This window comes from Rhinoderma darwinii, chromosome 3, assembly GCF_050947455.1.
Source record: "Rhinoderma darwinii isolate aRhiDar2 chromosome 3, aRhiDar2.hap1, whole genome shotgun sequence".
NCBI classification, from domain to species: Eukaryota; Metazoa; Chordata; class Amphibia; order Anura; family Rhinodermatidae; genus Rhinoderma; species Rhinoderma darwinii.
Window position 1 is genome coordinate 386,709,678 of NC_134689.1, and position 18,111 is coordinate 386,727,788.

An 18,111-nucleotide genomic window follows, 5' to 3' on the forward strand; every position below is an offset into this window, starting at 1 on the left:
AATTTCTCTGTATTTTCTTCCAGGTCCAACAAGTGCAGTAATAACAAGCACAACACAGGGGTTTACATCCCCGACTGCTTCTGATCTACAGGAGATCGGTGAGTTCTCTAGATACATATATTGTCTGTTGTAGTACGAGGCTGACACTGGAATAAGATTCTCCATATATTGGGGTCACTTATTGTTATTGCTTTGTGAATAATTATAACATGTTCTTGTTTATTATAGTAAAGACGTCTGCAGCAACTGAACAACCGTTGCCGACCACCACGACCACATCCCCTGCAGGTAATATAATAACACATTATAGAACAGACTCATATCTATCCATAGAGGACATAACGGCTCCGCTTATACATGCTTCACCACATATAGTCATGTAGTACAGAGTTAATGGATTAGGATTATTAGGATTAGATCAACAATTTCTCTGTATTTTCTTCCAGGTCCAACAAGTGCAGTAATAACAAGCACAACACAGGGGTTGACATCCCCGACTGCTTCTGATCTACAGGGGATCGGTGAGTTCTCTAGATACATATATTGTCTGCTCTAGTACGAGGCTGATATATAGTACGAAGTATCTATATATAAAGTAGATGATTAATAATGCAGTTTAATGACTTCTATGTAATAGAATAGACTGAACAAGCTATGAATATATAGTTATGGAGGGTAATTCATGTACTTTTCTCACATAGGACACTCCAATGGAATTTCCACCAAAAAACAACTAAAATCCATCATTGTTCCACGTGGAATCCTCCATGGTAAATTCATCTTGATCTTCTTGTTGTTCTCAGCTTTATATCTTGTTCTTCATGTGGAATCTACAATTAATAAAAATATAACATCTCCAAATGTCCCAGTGTAGAAGAAGCGGAGATGTAGAGGGGACTGGAAATCATGGAAATATTACAGGAAATATATATGACGCTCTTATCTGGAAATAATCGTTCCTAAGAGAGTCCGAATACTCAGTTACATCCCTGTAGTCTATTTGGTAAAAAGGAAATCTTCAATAATAAAAGTGAATGTGAATTTTTATCATACAGGAGAAATCGGTTTTACCACAACAATTCAACCAAAGAAAATCTGGGTTGTATTTAGGAGAAAGCTTGGTAAGTTCTGTCTGAGGAATTTCTTTATAACCATTGAGACAATTAATCTCCTGAAAATTACATGTAACCATGACCCAATGTATTTCTATAGACAGTAACTGTCTCGAGGCAGTAGTAATATTACTATCTCATACAAAGAGGGACAATATGGTGGTAGATCCACCGCTATGTACAGAGACATACTGCACCCATTTCCAGACTGGCACGCCACTCGCCAGTCTTTATATATGACCCATTAGAATAACATACAAGGATTTGGCCCTTTGCTCTACATGACACTTTATTCCACAATCAATGAAAAAAAAAATCTCCTGATGCAGTTCACACTCATATTCTGCATTGACTGACAACATACACTATATTGTCCTCCAACACACTATACCCCATAGCTTTACTGTGATGAGGGGCCAGTAATCTGTAGAATGAACAATAATAATACACTGCAGAGTTGTACATTAGGAGGACACATCAGAGTACTTATGGTAGTGGACTAAATATGATGTAAGGAAATCAGTGTTATGGCAATGCCCACTAATGCACAGCCTGTTACCATTGGATATATCAGTCATTATAAGAGTAGATATACTGCTTACCAGTCACTGTCGGTCATATTTGGCAGTTACCTGGGCACAGAGCGTTATGTCTTTTATCTTATGACTACAAGTTCTTGAATCTATTTGACGAGTTATAAGCATCACACACTTATATCTATAATAACACAATATCAGGATTCATACTTCGTTTGCTCTTAACTTATAACCTCTAAAATAATTTTATTACTAATTTTCAGGTCGTAAAATCAATGAGGACGTAGAAACATCCGACCATGCAGGTAACGTCTTCTCCAGTCTATTACATCATTCATATTATATATATAAACTTGTAAAGAATGACCCTCACAGATGTAATAAATAATAATGTACATAGGAAAACATTTATTAACAGACTAACAAGTTAGTGGCTCTACAGGGGTTAAAATCATCTATTTCTCACACTTGACCCTGCAGGGTGACTATATTATTAGTCAGGGAAATGAAATCCCCAGTGACCTCAATGTCCCCTCCATGTCACAGGCCGGTACACGGTTAAATAAAGGACCCTGTGATTGAGAAGAGGGATATTCGGGTCTATTGCAGTGACCAGGGAATATTTAGGTTTTGGGTGTAGTTAGGTCTTGAATAGTAAATAATTTGCAGTAAATTATTTGCACCTCAGCAGCAGGATATTTGTTACATCCATGATGGCGGCTTTTTAGTTTCAGGAGAAAGCCGACACTTTATAGTAGAAATCTAACTGCTCCGACTAATACAATACAAACCAAGCAGAACTGTAGATGCTGCAAATCAATGGGACATTTCTAAGGAAATCTGTAGATAATCGTTCTTAATAAAGTGTAATTAATGAGGCAGATATTGTACCAGATCTGGACAACCCACCTCTAGAATAATAAAGGTTAATGGCTGGAATTTTATCATGTAGGTGAAACCGATATACAGAAAGAGCTAAAAATAATAAAGAAGATGATGGCTGGTACTAAAAAGAAGCGCGGTAAGTTCTATCTGTGGTAATTCTTTATAGACACTGAGATAATAACACTTATAATATAACATGGTATCTCATATAAACAGGGAGGCTATGGCTGTAGATCCACCTCTATATACAAAGACACAGCAGATCACACAGTAACACATGTAACTCTGAGACACTGGTTAGGGAACAATTTTCTGATTGACATAATATCCATTTAATGACATTTCTAACAAGTAAATCATTATAAGATGTCGTTGAGTAAGAGAATATAAGTCACACACACTGGAATGATATAATAGAATTTGTGTTTGTGTCAGGACAGGCAGGTCCAGTGTCATGGTAATGCCCACTAATGCCACAGCCTGTTACCAGTGGATGTATCAGTCGTCGTTATGAGAGTAGATATACTATATACCAGTCACTGTCAGTCATATTTGGTCTGGACCTGGGCATAGACTGTTATGTCTCTTATCTTATGATGACAAGTTCTTCTATCTATCCCAATATTAGAAGCATCACACAGTTATAGCTGTAATATCACAATATGAGGATTTGTATTACTTATTTTATTTTAGCTTCATGGAATTTTAAATTATTTCATTTTTAATTTTTAGCTCGTAAACTCAATGCAGGAAAAACATCTCCTGAGAAGGCAGAAACCATCTACCGTGCAGGTAACGTTTACTTCAGTCTTTAAGATCATTCTTGTCATTGATATAAATGTTATATACACAGATATGGGGCTCATGTACAGCACTAGAGATGAGCGAACTTATCAAAAGTTCGGTTCGGCTAGTTCGCCGAATTTCACAAAAAAGTTCGGTTCGGACCGAACTAGTTCTGACCGAACCTGTCACTTACGTGCGCCGAGCATGCTACTGTCCAGGGTGCTGATAGAGTTAATGGGCTGCACTAACTCTTTCAGCAACCTTCACAGTACATGCTCGGCGCGCGGAAAATACCATTTAAATGTAATAAAAAAATAAAAATTATACGTTCGTACTTACTTTCCTCCTGTCCGGCCTCCAGCGATGACGTTTCATCCCTTTCGCCGATGCAGCCAATCACAGGCTGTAGTGGCGGTCACGCACGTCAGGATGACGCTTCATCCCACGTGACCGCCTCTGCAGCCAATCACAGGCTGCAGCGGCGACATGAATGAAACGTCATCGCTGGAGGCCGGACAGGAGGAAAGTAAGTATGAACGTATTATTATTATTTTTTGGCATGTATGTATGTTGGCATGTATGTATGTATGTATATCTGTGCATGTATGTTTGCATGTATGTTGGCATGTATGTATATATGTGCATGTTTGTATGTATATTTGCATGTATATATTTGCATGTATGTATGTTTGCATGTATGTATTTTTGCATGTATGTTGTCATGTATGTATGTATGTTGTCATGTATGTATATATGTGCATGTGTGTATGTATATTTGTATGTATGTATGTATGTTTGCATGTATGTTTGCATGAATGTATGTATATTTGCATGTGTGTATATATATATATGTATGTATGTTGTCATGTATGTATGTATGTTGTCATGTATGTATATATGTGCATGTATGTTGGCATGTATGTATATACGTGCATGTGTGTATGTATGTATATTTGCATGTATGTATGTTGTCATGTATGTATGTATATATGTGCATGTATGTTTGCATGTATGTTGGCATGTATGTATACATGTGCATGTTTGTATGTATATTTGCATGTATATATGTTTGCATGTGTGTATGTATGTTTGCATGTATGTATGTTTGCATGTATGTATGTTGTCATGTATGTTTGTATGTATGTTGTCATGTATGTATGTATATATGTGCATGTATGTATGTTTGCATGTTTTTATTTTTGCATGTATGTTTGCATGTATGTTTATATATATGTGCATGTATGTAATTATGTTTGCATGTATTTATGTTTGCATGTATATTTGTGCATGCTTGTATATATGTATGTATGTATCTTTGCATGTTTGTTTGTATGTATGTATGTTTTCATGTGTGTGTGTATGTATGCATGTATGTATGATAGTTTGCATGTATATATGTGTGTATGTTTGCATGTATGTATATTTGCATGTATATATGTGCATGCTTGTATATATGTATGTATGTTTGTATATATGTATGTATATTTGTATATATGTATGTATGGCCATGTATGATACTGTCTGCTGGCGCCCTGTATCTAAGTCAACTTCACGGCAGGCTTCTATACATGGTATAACAGTCAGTATCACACATTAAACTTAATCTAAGCCTACAACATGTTTTATTTCATTATTTTATTTTTTTACAGGTTTGGTGTTTGGACTACGTCGGTTTCGAGGACTACTTCGATGACGGTTTTTTTTCTACAATAAAATGGTTAATGAGGGTTGTGTTGGGGGTGCTTTATTTCAATAAAATATTTTATCTATATCTTTGTCTTTTTCTTTTCAAATTTTATTACTATCACTTTAGTAATGGCCGCTGTCTGAGTGACAACATCCATTACTAATGCGAGGCTTAGTGTTAGCCGGTGCAGAGGCTAACACTAACCACCATTATTACCCCGGTACCCAAAACCACCAGGGGTGCCGGGAAGAGCCAGGTACGATCCAGTACCCGACCATCTGTTGTGATGGTCGGGCCCTGGGGCGGCCGCAGGCTGGTATTATGAGGCTGGGAAGGGCCAAAAACAGTGGACCTTCCCACCCTTGTAATGCTAGGCTGCTGCTGCTGTGTTGTATCTGGCTGGTTATAAAAGTGGGGGGGACCCCACGTCATTTTTTTAAATTATTTATTTATTTACATTTTTTTTTTAAAAAAGACATGGGGTTCCACCCAATTTATCATAACCAGCCACAAACAACACAGTGTTATTAGCCTGGGAATGGACAAAACCAGTGGCCCTTCCCACCCATGTAATGCCAGACTGCTGCGGCCTTGTATATGGCTGGTTATTAAAAATGTGGGGGACCCGTCTATTGCTAAATTTGTTAAATTCCAAAAAAAAAACGACGTGGGGGTCCCCCCCATTTTTATAACCAGCCCGATACAACACAGCAGCAGCAGCCTAGCATTACAAGGGTGGGAAGGTCCACTGATTTTGGCCCTTCCCAGCCTCATAATACCAGCCTACGGCCGCCCCAGTACCCGACCATCACAACAGATGGTCGGGTACTGGATCGTACCAAGCTCTTCCCGGCACCCCTGGTGGTGGTGGGTACCGGGGTAATAATGGGTGGTTAGTGCTAGCCTCTGCACCGGCTAACACTAAGTACCGCCTTAATAATGGACGCTGTCAATCAGCCAACTGCCATTATCTAGGCACTAATAAAGTTTGAAAAAAAAAACACAAAGACAATTCTTTTTTATTGAAATAAGAAATCCCCAACAAAACCCTCGTTAACCATTTTATTAAAATTTGAAAAAACGCAGATCTACGCAGTAGTCCAACGAATCGTAGATGTAGTCCAATCGGTACATCAAAATCTGCAACAACATAAAAAAACAGTTATCAATGTGAACAATACCAATACTTCTACTCACCTACACACATATATACACGCACACACAAACAAACAACCATACACAGACACACACATATATACACAAACACAACAAGATATACACACACACATAAACAGACAAACACGCACATATACACAAACTCACACATATACAAACAAAAACACACATATCCAAACACACACACACACACACACACAGTTATACACACATACACGAACACATATACACAAACACATATACACAAACACACCCATATATACACACAAACACACACCCATATACACATACAAAAACACACACAAACATCTACACACAAACATATACACAAATACACCCATATATACACAAACATATACACAAAACACATATACACAAACACACCCATATATACACACACACACATATAAAAACAAAAACAGACAAAGTCACATACCCAAACACACATATATACACAAACACACACATACACAAACACGGTTTCTTTTAAATGCTGCTGGGGAACCCGCTCGATCCACTATATACGGCTGCGCTACAGTGCAGCATTTAAAAGAAACAGGATCCTGACCTGTCCATAGAGTTTAAGGCAGCACAGAGTATTTCAGGAGATGAGCGTGCAGATTCAGTGCTGCTGCGAACTCTGCTCTTACCATTACGTAGCTCTCAGTCTGTTACCTCTCCTCCACTCCTGTCCTCCAGAATACCTTCACATGATTGGCAAGTCACCACGTAATGGTAAGAGCAGAGTTCACAGCAGCACAGAGTATTTCAGGAGATGAGCGTGCGGATCTTGTGCGGGGTGGTGACTTGCCAATCACGTGAAGGTGTTATTGAGGACAGGAGTGGAGGAGAGGTAACAGACTGAGCTACGTAATGGTAAGAGCAGAGTTCACAGCAGCACTGAATCTGCACGCTCCTCTCCTGAAATACTCTGTGCTGCTGTGAACTCTGTTCTTACCATTACGTAGCTCAGTCTGTTACATCTCCTCCACTCCTGTCCTCTATAACACGTTCACATGATTGGCAAGTCACCACCACGCACAAGATCCGCACGCTCATCTCCTGAAATACTCTGTGCTGCTGTGAACTCTGCTCTTACCATTACGTGGTGACTTGCCAATCATGTGAAGGTGTTCTTGAGGACAGGAGTGGAGGAGAGATAACAGACTGAGAGCTACGTAATGGTAAGAGCAGAGTTCACAACAGCACTGAATCTGCACGCTCATCTCCTGAAATACTCTGTGCTGCCTTAAACTCTGTGGACAGGTCAGGATCCTGTTTCTTTTAAATGCTGCACTGTAGCGTAGCCTTATATAGTGGATCGAGCGGGTTCCCTAGCAGCATTTAAAAGAAACAGGATCCTGACCTGTCCACAGAGTTTAAGGCAGCACAGATTATTTCAGGAGATGAGCACGGGCAGCCGTTCGTTTTTCCGAGCCGTGCTCCCATCATGCACACGACCGTAAAAACACCCGTTATTGCGGGTCGTAATTACGACCCGCAATAACGGGCTCATAGACTTCTGTTACCCACGGGTACCTTTCCGTATTCTCACGGGAAGGTGCCCGTGCCGTTAAAAAAATAGAACATGTTCTATTTTTCTATTTTACGGGCCGTGCTGCTATAATTATAATGACAGCACGGTTCGCAAAAGCGGCCGGCTGCCCGTGGCCGGCCGGCCGTGCTCGTACTTACGAGTCGTAATTACGAGCACGGCCCGTAAAATAAAAAAAATAGAACATGTTCTATCTTTTTAACGGCACGGGCACCTTCCCGTGAGAAAACGGGAAGGTACCCGTGGCTAACAGAAGTCTATGGGCCCGCTATTTCGGGTCGTAATTACGACCCGTGATAACGGGTGTTTTTATGGTCGTGTGCATGAGGCCCCGTAATGACGGGTGGCTACATGTGTGCACCCGTCATTACGGCAGCGTTGCTAGGCGACGTCAGTAAGGGTATGTGCACACACACTAATTACGTCCGTAATTGACGGACGTATTTCGGCCGCAAGTACCGGACCGAACACCCTGCAGGGAGCCGGGCTCCTAGCATCATATTTATGTACGATGCTAGGAGTCCCTGCCTCTCCGTGGAACTACTGTCCGATCCTGAAAACATGATTACAGTACGGGACAGTTGTCCTGCAGAGAGGCAGGGACTCCTAGCATCGTACATAAGTATGATGCTAGGAGCCCGGCTCCCTGCACTGTGTTCGGTCCGGTACTTGCGGCCGAAATACGTCCGTCATTTACGGACGTAATTAGTGTGTGTGCACATACACTAAATAGTCACTGTTCAGGGTGCTGAAAGAGTTAACTGATCGGTAGTAACTGTTTCAGTACCATGGACAGTGACTACCGATCACAGTACCTGTAAAAAAAAAGACGTTCACACTTACCGAGAACTTTCTGCTTCCTCCAGTCCGGTCTCCTGGCCGTTGCCTTGGTGACGCGTCCCTCTCGACATCCGGCCCGACATTCCTTGATGACGATGCAGCCTTGTGAGCGCTGCAGCCAATCACAGGCTGCCGCGGCCTCTGCAGCCAATCACAGGCTGCAGAGGCCTCTGCAGCCAATCACAGGCTGCCGCGTCAGAAAAGGTCGGACTGGAGGAAGAAAAGGGACTCGTCAACAAGACAACGACCGGGTACGTATGAAATGCTTTTTATTTTATTTTTAATCAGCAGCCTCTTTTCTCTATCAGTGATTGATAGAGATAAGTGGCTGCCGATTTGTATAATGTTTTTGACCGGGTTCGGTCAAAACGGGTTCGGCCGAACCCGGTGAAGTTCGGATTCGCTGCGAACCGAACTTTACCGGAAGTTCGGACCGAAACCGGGTTCGGTTGTCCCGGTTCGCTCATCTCTATACAGCACCATGTTATGTCTCTATACCACCTCCGAGTTATACAGAGTCGTAATGTGGTGCCCATAGACATGTGGAGGGTTTTCGGTCTGATTCCATATTAATCTGACATAGAGCGCCTATAGCTCCATAGTACGGAGCTGCAGGAATTGTGTTCTCCTCTGTACAGGCTCCGTGCACACGCCATATACTGACATTTATACATAACATTCACACCAGAAATAAGTAGTGACCAGAAGAAAACATTTACTAATGATGAACTGTGTGACACGTCTTATTTCCAGAATTATCACCAGCGCCACCAGATTATGACGAGCAGTCCTATCCCTGGATGGAAGACACAACAACTGAACGTAAGCTTCTCTACTCTCCCACATCTCTCATCTCTGTAATACAGTTCTGATAATCAATTATTGATTTTCTAATCTTTTTCTTGTTTTCCAACAGCCTCTTATCAAATAACCATAAAAACACCACCAGCCCCAGCAGCAATCCAGAAACTAAAAGTGCGTCTAACAGCAGCAAGAAAAATGGCTGCAAAAACGAAAACAGCATCGCACATCGCAATAAGAGCGCCCCGTACAACAACAGCGCATACAGCAGCCGCAATACCAGCGCCAACCATCCGTACAACAACAGCGCATACAGCAGTCGCAATACCAGCGTCTCCAGCCACACAACAAGATCTTGCAGCCACTGCCAGCATTACAGACGACAGCCTGAGAAAAATCCTGATCATCAGCGGTGCTGTCGGCGTTCCACTCCTGCTGGTCGCTGCCCTGTTACTGCTGCTACTAGTGAAGCTGCACAACATTCAGAAATTGCTGGAAAGAGAAAGTGTCTGACGAGCGTTGCTGCTTGTAGAATATCACTTGTTCTGGCTCTGGCACATGACATCTTGGCCGGTAAAGTAGGTCAACATCTGGATTGAACATAATGGCGGCTGTGAAGGGTTTCGTTGAGAAGACTCCTCCATCTTTTCAGTGGTGATCTATCATCAGAGGCGTAACTTGTAGCTCCTGTGTCCCAATGTAAAATCTACAACAGGGCCCCGACCTACCATATATCATCTATAATACTGGAGTCTTCTTATGTGGCCAAGGGCTTTTGGGCCCCTCAGACTCCAGGGCCCGGGTACACCCCCTATAGCTACGCCCCTGTCCATCATTATCATAACTATGAGGACAGTATTAGGGAGTCCTGGTGATTGCCGGTGTGATAGTGAATGTGCGTGTTTCCACCATTATGTCACTGTAGTGATATCATAGACTGCCAATAGCGCGCTATTAATTCATCCCACATTCTCTGGTAGAAGCCGCTATGAGACTTTCCATTCTTGCTGTGAGGAAAGTGCGATAACAACTGCACAGATATTCATTACATCAATAAACTTCTACCACTCATCTGTGTCTGTGGAGCGTTGTATTAATAATATTCCTTCTCTGAGTAAAAAGCAGCTTTACATATGAAGGGGCGTAGCATGGAGGGGGCTAGCGGGGAGTTCAAAACTTTTGTACAATGTAGCTACAGTGAACGAAATAAGTATTTGATCCCTTGCTGATTTTGTAAGTTTGCCCACTGTCAAAGACATGAACAGTCTAGAATTTTTAGGCTAGGTTAATTTTACCAGTGAGAGATAGATTATATTTAAAAAAAAAACACAAAATCACATTGTCAAAATTATATATATTTATTTGCATTGTGCACAGAGAAATGAGTATTTGATCCCTTTGGCAAACCAGACTTAATACTTGGTGGCAAAACCCTTGTTGGCAAGCACAGCAGTCAGACGTTTTTTGTAGTTGATGATGAGGTTTGCACACATGTTAGATGGAATTTTGGCCCACTCCTCTTTGCAGATCATCTGTAAATCATTAAGATTTCGAGGCTGTCGCTTGGCAACTCGGATCTGCTGCTCCCTCCATAAGTTTTCGATGGGATTAAGGTCTGGAGACTGGCTAGGCCACTCCATGACCTTAATGTGCTTCTTTTTGAGCCACTCCTTTGTTGCCTTGGCTGTATGTTTCGGGTCATTGTCGTAGTGGAAGACCCAGCCACGAGACATTTTTAATGTCCTGGTGGAGGGAAGGAGGTTGTCACTCAGGATTTGACGGTACATGGATTCATTCTCCCATTGATGCGGTGAAGTAGTCCTGTGCCCTTAGCAGAGAAATATTGAAGTAAGAGAAAAAACGGGATAAACGGCGCTGCTTGTAAAGGTACGGTTTATTAGAAGGATGCTACGCGTTTCGGCGCCGGACCGGCGTCTTCATCAGGCATGTCGCAGGGTTAAAAACCACATGTATATATACCAAATACCATAGGGTAAATTACAAACTGATTGGACCAGTTCAGACCAGCCTCCTGGCCAAAAACCGCCAAAAACAGCAGGCCAATTCAGGCGGATAAGAAAAAACTGCACTAATGACAAAGATTTTTCGACTGAATGTAATTTATTAAAAAGAAGGTTTAAACAAAAAAACTTCCCAGCAAGCCTGATTATGGGAGCAGAATCGAGAGCAAAGGCATTAACACAATTAGATTGCATTAATCCGAGTGCTTGTATAGAGAAATCCACAGATTTTAATTGCAATTTTATTACTACTTTTAACAAAGGAAGCAAATTAATTAGTTCAACAATTAATAAACATTGGCATATCCTTAAGAACGACCAATATATGAAAAGTATTATTCCCACTAGACCCAAGATCACTTATAGAAGGGCTAAAACATTGAGGAATTTAATTGCACCTAGTAGATTACGGAAAATTAATTGTGACCCTCATAAAACAATTTTAACATCTAATGGCTCATATCGTTGCGGCAAACCAAGATGCCTCTGTTGTTCCAATATTGCGAACAAAATAACTAATTTTATATCGGTAAATACCAAGGAAAGTTTCCCGATTAAAAACTTCCTCAACTGCGGGAGCGACTATGTTATATACCTATTACAATGCACATGTGACCGTCAATACGTGGGTCGTACCACCCAAACCCTTAGAAATAGGATCAATAAGCATAGATTTAATGTCAGGACTGGTTTCGTTAAACATAGTGTATCTCGCCATTGTGCCACTGTACATAACTGTAACTTTGGCGCTATTACTGTAACTCCTATAGAGAGAATACCTATCGATATACCCGATAGATTTACCAGATTAAAGCAAAGGGAAAATTTCTGGATATATAAATTGGGAACGTTATACCCCAATGGTCTTAACGATATTACAGAGTCCGCATTGGATTAATGATCTTATGTTTATGTTTATATAACTGTTGACCTTGCTTTTTAACCATACTCCCGTATTGGATTAATGATATAGAAGTCTTGACGATTAATTTAACCTTGCTTTTAGATTTTGCTCCTCATAAGCGTTATGTTACTATTTTACAACAACCCTTCTATCTTCATTTATGCAGTTTTGTTGTAAGTATTATTATCATTGTGCTATGTAATTTTACCCTAACATTTTATGTGAATTTTATTAGCTGAGGCTTGTTCATACTATATATTTTTATATATATATATATATATATTTCTTTACGCTCTATAATAATATTATTAATTATTATTTATAGTTCGTGCATGTCTAAATCAATATTGAATTTCTTCGGCTATTGTATCTGGTATTGCCGTCCTAATTGTCTATATGTCCCCGGGTTAGGTCCTTTATTATGTCCTTCTAAATCTTCTATTGTAATTCATTACTGTATTAATCAGGTAAATCCTGTTTTTATAATCCCAGCATATCGCCCGTATCTGCGGTCCATTATGCGTATCACTGTGCTTCACTTCCGGGATTTTTGTTGTCAGTGGTTTCCCTGACAACGTTCCACCATGCGTTCCATTGAGACCGCTTTACCTCTTCCGGATTGTATTGTGTATGTGTTTCCTGGCAACATACAACGGCCGCTGCCCTTTTCTTAAACTACCATCACGTATGTACTTCAGCAATGTTTGTTATTATAATTATATATAATTTTTATTTCTGGTATCGTAAACTAGCTGGTAGTTCACTCTGATTTGTGATCCATGTCTTTTATCTAATCATCCTAGTCATATATTGTTATTTCCTTGTTATATGTTTGCATATTGCATTTCCCTTTTTTATTTATTTTTGTATTTATTTATTATTATTTTTTTTTTTTTTTTTTTTTTTTTTTTTTTTTTTCTCTCTCTTTATTTGTATCAACTTCTGAACTTTGACTTTTTTTTTTTTTTTTTTTTTTTTTCTTCTCTCTTTATTTGTATCAACTTCTGAACTTTGACCTGCTGTTTTTGGCGGTTTTTGGCCAGGAGGCTGGTCTGAACTGGTCCAATCAGTTTGTAATTTACCCTATGGTATTTGGTATATATACATGTGGTTTTTAACCCTGCGACATGCCTGATGAAGACGCCGGTCCGGCGCCGAAACGCGTAGCATCCTTCTAATAAACCGTACCTTTACAAGCAGCGCCGTTTATCCCGTTTTTTCTCTTACTTCAATATTACTTTGGCATCTCCACGGGGATTGCGTCCGGGATTGGCAGCAGCTATTGATACAAATTACATGCCGGTAATTTGCCACTGAACAGGTGAGCATTTATGTACCGTTTTTTTTGCTCCTTATACTATTGATCACGCCACTTGGCGCCGTGTCTCCCTTTTTGCTTTTTTTCCTAGTACTTAGCAGAGAAACACCCCCAAAACATAATGTTTCCACCTCCATGCTTGACAGTGGGGACGGTGTTCTTTGGGTCATAGGCAGCATTTCTCTTCCTCCAAACACGGCGAGTTGAGTTAATGCCAAAGAGCTCAATTTTAGTCTCATCTGACCACAGCACCTTCTCCCAATCACTCTCAGAATCATCCAGATGTTCATTTGCAAACTTCAGACGGGCCTGTACATGTGCCTTCTTGAGCAGGGGGACCTTGCAGGCACTGCAAGATTTTAATCCATTACGGCGTAATGTGTTACCAATGGTTTTCTTGGTGACTGTGGTCCCAGCTGCCTTGAGATCATTAACAAGTTCCCCCCGTGTAGTTTTCGGCTGAGCTCTCACCTTCCTCAGGATAAAGGATACCCCACGAGGTGAGATTTTGCATGGAGCCCCAGATCGATGTCGATTGACAGTCATTTTGTATGTCTTCCATTTTCTTACTATTGCACCAACAATTGTCTCCTTCTCACCCAGCGTCTTACTTATGGTTTTGTAGCCCATTCCAGCCTTGTGCAGGTCTTCGATCTTGCCCCTGACATCCTTAGGAAGCTCTTTGGTCTTGCCCATGTTGTAGATGTTAGAGTCATTATTGATTAATTGAGTCTGTGGACAGGAGTCTTTTATACAGGTGACCATTTAAGACAGCTGTCTTTAATGCAGGCACCAAGTTGATTTGGAGCATGTAACTGGTCTGGAGGAGGCTGAACTCTTAATGGTTGGTAGGGGATCAAATACTTATTTCTCTGTGCACAATGCAAATAAATATATATAATTTTGACTATGTGATTTTCTTTTTTTTTTTTTTTTTTATATATATATAATCTATCTCTCACTGGTAAAATTAACCTAGCCTAAAAATTCTAGACTGTTCATGTCTTTGACAGTGGACAAACTTACAAAATCAGCAAGGGATCAAATACTTATTTCCTTCACTTTATATGATACTGTTTTTTCAGGACGAGTTGTACTTTTTGTACTTGCCAGTTTTTTTGTAAATTTACATTATCGTTTAACCCCTTAAGGACCCAGCCTGTTTGGACCTTAACCCCTTCCCGCCGCAGTCCTTTTTCAGATTTTCATTTTCTTTTTTTCCTCCCCACCCTCCAAAAGCCATAACGTCTTTATTTTTCCGTCTATACAGTACTATGAGGGCTTGATTTTTGCGAGATGAGTTGAAGTTTTTCGTAGCACCATTTATTTTGCCATATTATGTACTAGGAAACGGGAAAAAAAATATTTGTGGGGTAGAAAATGAAAAAAACTGTGATTCCTCCATGGTTTTTTGCGCACCGTTTTTACGGAATTCACTATGCAATTAAAACAACATGTTAACTTTATTCTGTGGGTCAATACGATAATGGCGATATCAAATATATATAGTTTTTTCTATATTTTACTACTTTTACAAGTAAAAACAAGTGTAAAAAAGAAAATAGATTTTGTTGTAAAGGATCTGCCAGGCACAGCTTCGGGGTCAACGCCCATAGATAATGAGTCTGCACCTGCTTCTATGTCTGGGAGACTGACTCCATCTTCCACCACTCAGGGTGCCAGGCTTAGGAGTGGGAGAACCTATCACAGCCTGGCCAGACAGAGCTAGCTCCCGCCCTCTGTAGGGCGGGTATAAATAGACAGAGGGCGGGAGCTAGCTCCGTCTGGCCAGGCTCTGATAGGTTCTCCCACTTCTAAGACTGCCACCCTGAGTGGTGGAAGATGGAGTCAGTCTCCCAGACATAGAAGCAGGTGCAGACTGATTATCTATGGGCGTTGACCCCGAAGCTGTGCCTGGCAGATCCTTTACATTTGTGTTGCAAAATTCCGAGAGCCATAATGTAAAGGATCTGCCAGACACAGCTTCTGTGTCGACACCCATGGTTAATCAGTCTGCACTTGCTCCTAAGTCTGATAGAGTGACTCGATCTGCTACCACTCAGGCTGGGAGGCTGAGGAGTGGGAGAGCCTATCACAGCCTGGCCAGACGGAGCTAGCTCCCGCCCTCTGTCTATTTATATCTTGATTTCCTGCTCCTCCTTTGCCTGTGATTCTGTCTGGTTTCCTGGCTCTGCTGCTCCTGCTAGTACTATTTACCTCTGCTTAATTGACCCTGGCTTTACTGACAACTCTCCTGCTCTGCGTTTAGTACCTCGTACACTCCTGGTTTGACTCGGCTCGTTCACTACTCTTGTTGCTCACGGTGTTGCCGTGGGCAACTGCCCCATTTCCCTTAGCTTCTGTTGTACCGTTGTCTGTTTGTCTGTCGTGCACATATTGAGCGTAGGGACCATCGCCCAGTTGTACGCCGTCGCCTAGGACGGGCCGTGCAAGTAGGCAGGGACTGAGTGGCGGGGAGATTAGGGCTCACCTGTCTGTCTCTCTACCCCGTCATTACACATAACTTTTTTATTTTTCCGTCTATTAAATAGTATGAGAGCTTATTTTTTGCGGGATAAGCTGTAGTTTTTAATGATACCATTTTGGTGTACATGCGACGGTTTGATCACTTTTTATTTCATTTTGTGTGGGAGATTAGGTGACCAAAAAATAGAGATTCTGTCGTTTACAAATTATTTTTGTTACGGCGGGTGGGTTAAATAATGATATATTGTAATAGTTCAGACTTTTACGGATGCGGCGATACCAATTATGTTTATTTATTTTTTTACTATGCTCTAGGGGGGAAATGGCAAACAGGTTTTTTTTTAACTTTTAATATAGATTTTTTTTTTTACACAGAAAAAAAACTTTATTTAACTCATTTTTACTTTTTTTATTAGTCCCCCTAGGGGACTTCAACCAGCGATCGTTAGATCGCTTGCACTATGTACTGCAATACTAATGTATTGCAGTATATCGTGATTCTGAGAGGCATCTATTAAGCCCTGCCTGAGGCAAGGCTTAATAGGTGTACAAAGATGGCGGACCTGGGGGTGTTCATTAAGATTTGGAGAGGTTTTGAGCTGCCAGAATGATAGAAACTCCACATAAATGACCCAATTTAGAAAACTAGACCCCCTCAATGTATTTATCTAGGGGTGTAGTGAGCATTTAGACCAAACCCTGGATTTATGCAAAGCAAGTGGGAAAAATTAGAATGGCTTTTTTTTTCACAAATGTGTCACTTTCATGAATATTTTTTTGTACAAAGCAAAGTAAACTGAGGAAATGCACCCCACATTTTATTGCGCTGGTATTTCTGTGCTAAAAAAAACCAACCCAATGAGGCCCTAATCTGCTGTTTCGATACACGACAGGCTTTCATGGCATCATTCTAGCTGGAATAATTTACTGGCACCATTTCATGTCTGCCGAGTCTTTGAGGGACTAGGGCAAAAGAAAAATAACTCAAGTAATTGATAAAACAACAACCCTCAAGATATTCATCTAGGGGTATAATGAGAATTTTAATTTTGATTAGACTTATTCTAAAATCCAAATGATAAGTGGCCAATATGGTAATGAGAAATGGGGTGAAAATTAAGTAGAGAATGAATTAGAAAATAAAGTAATGCAAATGTCTGATGGGACAAAACGAGAGTACAAATAACATAAAAATGTAATAATCTAGTGACGAATGGTATATGCGAAAGCATTCGTGAATACAGAGGCCTGGTTTGTCTGGGCAAGTACCCCACTGGTAGCCTGCGTCTCTTCTTGTTCCATTTTTGAAACACACCCCCCGCACCTCTTTTGGGGACATCTCTTATTAGCAGTTGGGGGCACTTGGGATGGAAAATGCTGTCCCGGAATTACTCTGCTGGCCTCGCTGGAGGTTCTAGCCGTGGTCTCCCCACCCTGGTCTCCAAAAATAAAAAATGTTATGACCTTTCCCTGGCAGTTCAGGTAAGGTCCCTGGTTTCCTGCTTTCCTGTATATAGTAAATAAATTATACAGTGTCATTTGCACAGGATGGATGGCCAATTTTTTGTACCAGACCCTGGACTTTCTAACTGCGCTATAGGGCTGTAGCATTTGGTCGGCAAAGTTCACCCCTTCCATATGTTTATTGTACTGCTGTGTGCAGAGCGGTTTAGTAATGGTGGCATTCGTCCCTCGCACAGAAACAGGACTCCTTTCATCAGCATGGATTGAGGTGATCATGAGGACATCTTTTTTATCCCTGTACTTAACGATCATTATGTCCTCATGACAAAGAGCCCGACTTTCATTGGCCTTTAATTTTAGGTTCACCAGCGCCTTTGGAAGGCCTTTCTTGTTGTGTCTAATTGTGCCGCAAGCCACCGTTTTTTTTTAAAATAAAATTTGAAACAGGGGAACACTTTTATAAAAATTTTCAATTTACAAGTGGTACCCCCTGTCTAGTAGTGGGTAAATTAGGTCCCAGACGATTGGTCCATTTAAAT